The following is a 7874-nucleotide window of genomic DNA, read 5'->3' on the forward strand; positions in this document are numbered from 1 at the left end:
GGATCAGAGTGTTTAATTCAACAATAACCAGACCTCATGAGAGCGTTGTTCCAAACATGTTTAAATGAGCTGAGTTCCTGAAGTGAAGTGAGAGTTATTGCCTTCTCATTGCAGGTGTCTTCAATCACTTGTTCAATGCTGTCCCTTACACCACTGTTACTGTTTGGGAGTCTATATACAAATCCCATCAATGTTTCTGCCCCTCAACATTTCACTCGTTCCCAAAGAAATTCCATGTTATGATTTTCCAAGCCAATATCCTCCCTTAATGATAATGCTTCCTCATCTCCTTTCCCTATTTGTCTGTCCTTCCAGAATCTTGAATACCGCTGACATTTCCTGTTCCATCTCTGTTTAACCTACAGCCACAGCTCCATAACTGCAACTATCCCATAATCCTGGATATTGTTTGGCATTGGCTGCATTGTTAGACACATGCAATCATTACAAGAATGTGATATGGGTAGCATTAACTGACCTCTAGATTGGACTGCCCAAACTGGCAATAAAATATGTGGAGGAGGAGTTTCTGGATTAAAAATTTGATGCTTTTTAGACTCATTCATTGAGAACCAATCAGAGATCAGGTGATCCTAAAATGTTTGTGGTGCCATGAGGATGGATTAATTAACAGCATTGTTTCCTGGAGTCTGTTAGAGAAGAGATAACAGAAAATGATAGAATTGTTCATTAAGATGGAGAGTGAAGCTATTGACTTTGAAATGTGGGTCATAAAAGGGAACTATGAGATTTGGGGATCTGAGTTGGCAATGATGGATTGGGAAATCTTACCAAAAGAGTTGGCAGTGGATAGGCTACTGTTAACATTGACGGGTTGTACACATGAATTACAACGATTCCTCACACTGACTTAGCAAAAATATAAAGCAAGCAATGTGGCTTAACCACACAATAGAAAATAAACAAGTTGGGAGGTTTTCGATTGGAAGAGGAGATGGAGAAGCTCAGTTAAAAATCAGCAAGCATGAGGACTTGGAGCAGTTTCGAGATCAGCCAAAACCACAACAGAATGCAGTAGCAGGGGGAATAATAATTATGTTTAAAAACTTGCAAGTGACACAGAAAACTCTGAGAAACTTATTAGAGGATTCCTGTTGTCTCCAGCATGCAGTCTGACAGGCTCTGTATTCAAAGGTTCATCTATCTAGCCCACCCTTTTACAGACCATGAAGTGCTTGGTGTTTCAGTCAGCACAGCCCACACATTACACTGTGACACATTATATACATGACAGACTGAACAGCGCACATGTCAAATCCTCTCTCCCACCTGCTCCAAATATCGACAACAATCCAAGTCTTTCGATCTGCTGCCTCTAACTATAATTGATAATTAATGCCATTTAGTGATCTGAGGCAGTAACTCAAGAACACCCTGTTTAAATGAAACAAAGCAAAAGAAAATAAAACTCTGAAATGAGGTTGAAGAAATTATGAATAAACTGCATTTTGCTCCACACACACCCTGACCCAACAACCTCAAACAGGTTTTACTGATATTCCCATTGGTAACTCAATTCAATGTTGAATTATTGATGTGTGATCCCAGTTTGGGAGGTTAATAATTACCTGAGCTGCTGAGGTTTGTGCGGAGCTCTCTTCTGCATCATTTTGGTATCCATCCTCGTCTGGAATTACAAATGCTGCTGATGAGGGGCTCAATGTGTTCACATCCACACTTCGTCGTCTTGATAAATATCTCTAGTTTGATAAATAAAAAGAGAGGGTTTGTTTTCTTGTACATTAATGGGATGTAAACAACATTGAGCATTTATTGCCTCTCCATGATTGCCGTTGAGGGGGCAGTTGTGAGTCACCATCTTGAACTATTCCAGGGCAGGGCTTTAGGAATACCCACAGTTCAGTTTGAGAGGGAGATCCAAGTCTTTGATGCAGCAACAGGGAAGGAACAGACATTGGTTATTATTAAACAAAACACTCTGTGCTGACTTGGAACCAGACTGTTTGGGAGCCTATATCCAAGTCCTATCAATGTTTCTGCCTCTCAACATTTCACTCACTCCCCAAAAATTCCATGTTATGATTTTCCAAACCAATATCCTCCCTTAATGCCAATGTTTTTTTATTTCAAAAATATACTTTATTCATAAAATATTTATAAAATAATTTGATACACTGTACATTAGGTAATGCCATACATATTTCCACATTTACATACACAGCTCAGAATTTTCATTATTACATACAGGTCTGTGCATTTCTCACTCATATATTGAGCTGAGGCGTCAGCAGAGCCCAAATGACTGCATGGGCCCCCTGATCTTCTTTAGGCAGGCAGATGTTAAACGGTGGTCTTTCCCCACCGCGCCTTGGTGGCAGCTGCCCCAAGCTTCAGCGCGTCCCTCAACACATAGTCCTGGACCTTGGAATGTGCCAGTCTGCAACACTCAGTCGGGGTCAACTCCTTCAGCTGGAAGATCAACAGGTTTCGGACCACCCAGGGAGCGTCCTTCACCGAGTTGATGATCCTCCAGGTGCAGTTGATGTTCGTCTTGGTGTGCGTCCCTGGGAACAGGCCATAGAGCACGGAGTCCCGCGTCACGGCGCTGCTCAGGACAAACCTCGACAAATACCACTGCATTCCTCTCCAGACTTCGTCTGCACAGGTACATTCCAGAAGGTGTGTGACAGACACATCCCCCCCGCAGCCGCTTCGAAGGCAGCGCCCAGCCGCTTTTTTTTTATTATTTCAAAAATATACTTTATTCATAAAATATGCATAGAATAATTTGATACACTGTACATTAGTTAATGCCATTCATATTTCCGCATGTACATACACAGCTCCGAATTATCATTATTCCATACAGATCTGTGCATCTCTCACTCATATATTGAGCTGAGGTGTCAGCAGAGCCCAAATGACTGCATGGGCCCCCTGCTTTTCTTTCGACAGGCAGATGTTAAACGGTGGTCTTTCCCCACCGCGCCTTGGCGGCAACTGCCCCAAGCTTCAGCGCGTCCCTCAACACGTAGTCCTGGACCTTGGAATGTGCCAGTCTGCAACACTCAGTCGGGGTCAACTCCTTCAGCTGGAAGATCAACAGGTTTCGGACCACCCAGGGAGCGTCCTTCACCGAGTTGATGATCCTCCAGGTGCAGTTGATGTTCGTCTCGGTGTGCGTCCCAGGGAACAGGCCGTAGAGCAGGGAGTCCCGCGTCACGGCGCTGCTCGGGACGAACCTCGACAAATACCACTGCATTCCTCTCCAGACTTCCTCTGCATAGGCACATTCCAGAAGGAGGTGTGTGACAGTCTCGTCCCCCCCGCAGCCGCCTCGAGGGCAGCGTGCGGTGCGGCTGAGAGTCCGGGCGTGCATAAATGATCTCACAGGTAGAGCCCTTCTCACCACCAGCCAAGCCATGTCTTGGTGCTTGTTGGAAAGTTCTGGCGATGAGGCATTCTGCCAAATTGCTTTGACAGTCTGCTCAGGGAACCACTCAACAGGATCCGCCCTCTCCTTTTCCCGAAGGGTCTCGAGGACGCTACGTAAATCCTTCTATGCCAGTCTGTATGACGCGAAGCCGACCGACAGCGCGGCCTCCCAGTCGTTCCTGTCGTCTATCACGGAGGTCTTAGACAACAGAACACGCGAGAGGCTGGACCAGCCGCTATCTCTGGACGAGCTGACCAAGGCCCTCGAGTCCTTCGAAAAGAATAAAACTCCCGGAAGCGATGGCTTACCGGTCGAGCTCTATTCCGCTCTGTGGGACTTGATTGGCCAGGACCTGCTGGAGGTGTATGTCAGTATGCTTCGGGCAGGTACCATGAGCGAATCCATGAGGAAAGGCATCATCACCCTCATCTATAAGCGGAAGGGGGAGAGGGAGGAACTCAAAAATTGGAGACCGATCACACTGTTGAATGCAGATTACAAAATCCTGTCAAAGGTAATTGCCAACCGGGTCAGGTCTGCTCTAGGGTCGGTGATTCACCCTGACCAAACCTGTGCTGTGCCAGGCAGGAAGATCGCTGAGAGTCTCGCACTCCTCAGGGATACGATCGCCTACGTGCAGGACAGAGGGTTGGACGCCTGCCTGATCAGCCTGGACCAGGAGAAAGCCTTTGACAGAATATCACACATGTATATGAGAGATGTTCTCTCCAAAATGGGCTTTGGGGAGGGAATCTGCAATTGGATCAGACTGCTCTACACCAACATCGTCAGTGCAGTTTCAATCAATGGGTGGGAATCAGATAGCTTCCCAGTCAGATCTGGAGTCAGACAGGGCTGCCCTCTCTCTCCAGCCTTGTTTGTGTGCTGCATAGAGCCATTTGCCGAATCCATCAGGAAGGATGCGAGCCTGAGAGGGGTGACTATTCCGGGCAGCGGGGGCCTGCAGGTTAAGGCCTCCCTGTACATGGATGACGTCGCTGTTTTCTGCTCGGATCCGCTGTCCGTGCGCAGACTCATGTGCATTTGTGACCAGTTCGAACGGGCCTCGGGGGCCAAGGTAAACCGAGGCAAGAGCGAGGCCATGCTCTTCGGGAACTGGGCCGACCAATCCTCAATCCCCTTCACCGTCAGGACCGACCACCTGAAGGTGCTGGGTATTTGGTTCGGGGGGGCTGGGGCGTGCGCCAAGTCTTGGGAGGAGCGTATCAGTAAAGTGAGGCAGAAACTGGGCAGATGGAGGCTACGGTCGCTCTCCATCACGGGAAAAAACCTGGTCATCAGGTGTGAGGCACTGTCATTGCTGTTGTACGTGGCACAGGTCTGGCCTATTCCCAGAACCTGCGCCGCTGCAGTCGCCCGGGCCACCTTCCAGTTCATATGGAGTTCAAAGATGGACCGGGTCCGAAGGGACTCACTATACAAAGATCTGGGCAACGGGGGAAAAAATACACCCAATGCCACCCTCACCCTGATGGCCACCTTTGTGTGTGGCTGCATCAAGCTGTGTGTGGATCCCCGGTACGCAAACACCAAGTGTCACTACGTACTGAGGTTCTACCTGTCCCCGGTGTTGCGAAGGATGGGCCTGGCCTCGCTGCCGCGGAACGCTCCGAGTAGTTGGACCGTTCCGTACCACCTGTCCTTCGTGGAGAAATTTCTGAAGAAAAACACCTTTGACCACAAGGCAGCGCCCAGCCGCTGCTGCAAATCCACAGCACTCCAGCAAAACCTTCTTCACGAACTCCGTCCGATCGACCAGTGTGTGCTCCACCACCTTCTTCACAGTCACCCTGACTGTGTTGCGACTGCCCTGGCCAGGGCAGCGAACGGCTGCTGAGGCCATGGCTCCAAGATTGGCTGGTCACTGAATTGGCGTTAGGCCGAAGCCAGCATGAAGATCCACCAATAGCAGGTCAGCACAACCAAACGATCCTCCAATGTCCAATCACGATCACGATCCAGCGATGATCTCTCCACTAGCTCTGATGACTCGCAACTCAACACCTGTCCTGATAAGAACAGATACTACACTTGATCTTAGCCAAAAGGCCGAGAAGCGATCTTAATGCCAATGTTACCTCACCTCCTTTCCCTATTTGTCTGTCATTCCATTATCTTGAATACCGCAGACATTTCCATCCTTGTTAAACTGCAACCATATCTCCGTAATTGCAACTATACCAGAACCATGGATATCTTTTGACATTGACTGCATTGTTCGACACATACAATAACTGCAAGAATGTGATCATGGTAGCATTAACCTAACTCGAGATTGGACAGACCAAACTGGCAATAACACTGTGGAGGAGGAACTCCTGGATTAACAGTCTAATGCTTTTTTAAACTCATTCATTGAGAAACCAATCAGAGAACAGATGATCCTAAAATTTTTATTGTGTTCTGAGAATGGATTAGTTAACTGATTTATTCGTGAGAGTCTGTTTGCAAAGAGCAAACGTAAAATGGCTGAATTGTTTATTAAGATGGAGAGTGAAGATATTAACTTTGAAATGTGGGTGGTGAAATGTAACTATAAGTAACCATGAGATTTGGGGATCTGAGTTGGCAATGATAGATTAGGAAATCTTACCAAAAGAGTTGGCAGTGGATAGGCTACTGTTAACATTGACGGATTGCATGCATGAATTACAATGGTTCCTCACACTGACTTAGCACAAATATAAAGCGAATAATGTGGCTTAACCATGCGTTAGAAACACAACACAATGATGGAGACTTTCGATTGGAAGATCAGCTAAAAATCAGCAAGCCTGAAGACTAGGAGCAGTTTAGAAATCAGCAAAATCACAACCGAATGCATTAGTTGGTGGAATAATAATTATGACTGAAACATTGCAGGGAACATAGAAAACTCTGAGAAACTTATAAGAGAATTCTTGTTGTCTCCACCATGCACTCTGACAGGCTCTGTATTCAAAGGTTCATCTATCTAGCCCACCCTTTTACAGACCATGAAAGGCTTGGTGTTTCACTCTGCACATCCCACACATTACACTGTCACACATTGTATACATGAAAGACTGAACAGAGCACATCTCAGACCACCCCCTCTCCCACCCCATGCCCTGTTCCAAATATTGACAAAAATCTAGGTCTTTCGATCTGCTGCCTCTACTATAGATTAGATTCCCTATCGTGTGGAAACAGGCCCTTCTGCCCAACAAGTCCACACCAATCCTCCAAAGAATAACCCACCCAGACCCATTTCCCTCTGACTAATGCACCTAACACTATGAATAATTTAGCATGGCCAATTCACCTGCCCTGCACATCTTTGGATTGTGGGAGGAAACCGGAGTAACCGGAGGAAACCCATGCGACACAGAAAGAATGTACAAACTCCACATAGTCAGCGACTGTCGGCTGGAATCAATCGTGGGACTCTGGTGCTGTGAGGCAGCAGTGCTAACCACTGATCAATCGTGACACTGAATAATAATTGATAATAAAACGTCAAGAGGGATCTGAGGCAGTAACTCAAGAACACCCTGTTTAAATGAAATAAAACCAAAAGAAAGAAAAACTCTGAAATGACGTTGAAGAAATTATGAATAAATTGCATTGTGCTGCACACACACTCTGACTCAACAACCTCAAACAGGTTTTACTGATATTCCCATTGGTTACCCTTTTCAATGTTGAATTATTGATGTGTGATCCCAGTTTGGGAAGTTCATAATTATCTGAGCGGCTGAGGTTTATGCAGAGCTCTCTTCTGCATCATCTTGGTTTCCATCCCCCTCTGGATTTACGAATGTTGCTGATAAGTTCACACCCACACTGCGTCGTCTTGATAAATATCTCTGCTTTGACAAATTAAAAGAGAGAATTTGTTGTCTTCTCCGTTGGTGGGATGTGAACACTATTCAGCATTTGTTGCCCTTCTGCGATTGCCCTTGAGAGGGCAGTAGTGAGCCACCATCGTGATCTGCTGCTGGGCAGGGCTTCAGGAATACCCACAGTTTGTCAAGAGAGGGAGACTCAGACATTTGACAAAGCATCAGGGAAGGAACACAGATTGGTTCCAAGTCAGCACTGTGTGTGTCATTTATTTAGCAATAATCAGACCTCACTTGTACTCTGTTCCAAACATGTAGAAAAGAGCTAAATTCCTGAAGAGAAGTGAGAGTTTCGGCCCTCCTATTGCTTATATGTTTAATCCTCTTGTTTAATTCTTTCTCGTTAGCCGCTGCTACTGTTTCAGGCCTATATTCAAGTCCCACTAAAGATTCTGCACCTTAGTAACACATTCACAATATATTGAATACCATTGGAGGTTCAGGTTTCCATCCTTGCAGTTAACATGCACTTCACTCTCCATAATGGCAACTATATTATAACTGTGGGTGTAGCTTTGTACTGGTTTCCTTGTTAGACCAATGCAGTAAGTGTACGGATGTTATAATGGGGT

At 46.2% G+C, this 7874-nt stretch overlaps 1 pseudogene; it reads right to left on the reverse strand.

Moving 5' to 3' along the window:
* Positions 1-5363: 5363 nt before the first annotated feature.
* Positions 5364-5500, reverse strand: LOC132817740 (U2 spliceosomal RNA; annotated as a pseudogene).
* Positions 5501-7874: the final 2374 nt, after the last annotated feature.

The sequence above is a fragment of the Hemiscyllium ocellatum genome, chromosome 7 (genome assembly GCF_020745735.1).
Source record: "Hemiscyllium ocellatum isolate sHemOce1 chromosome 7, sHemOce1.pat.X.cur, whole genome shotgun sequence".
NCBI lineage: Eukaryota > Metazoa > Chordata > Chondrichthyes > Orectolobiformes > Hemiscylliidae > Hemiscyllium > Hemiscyllium ocellatum.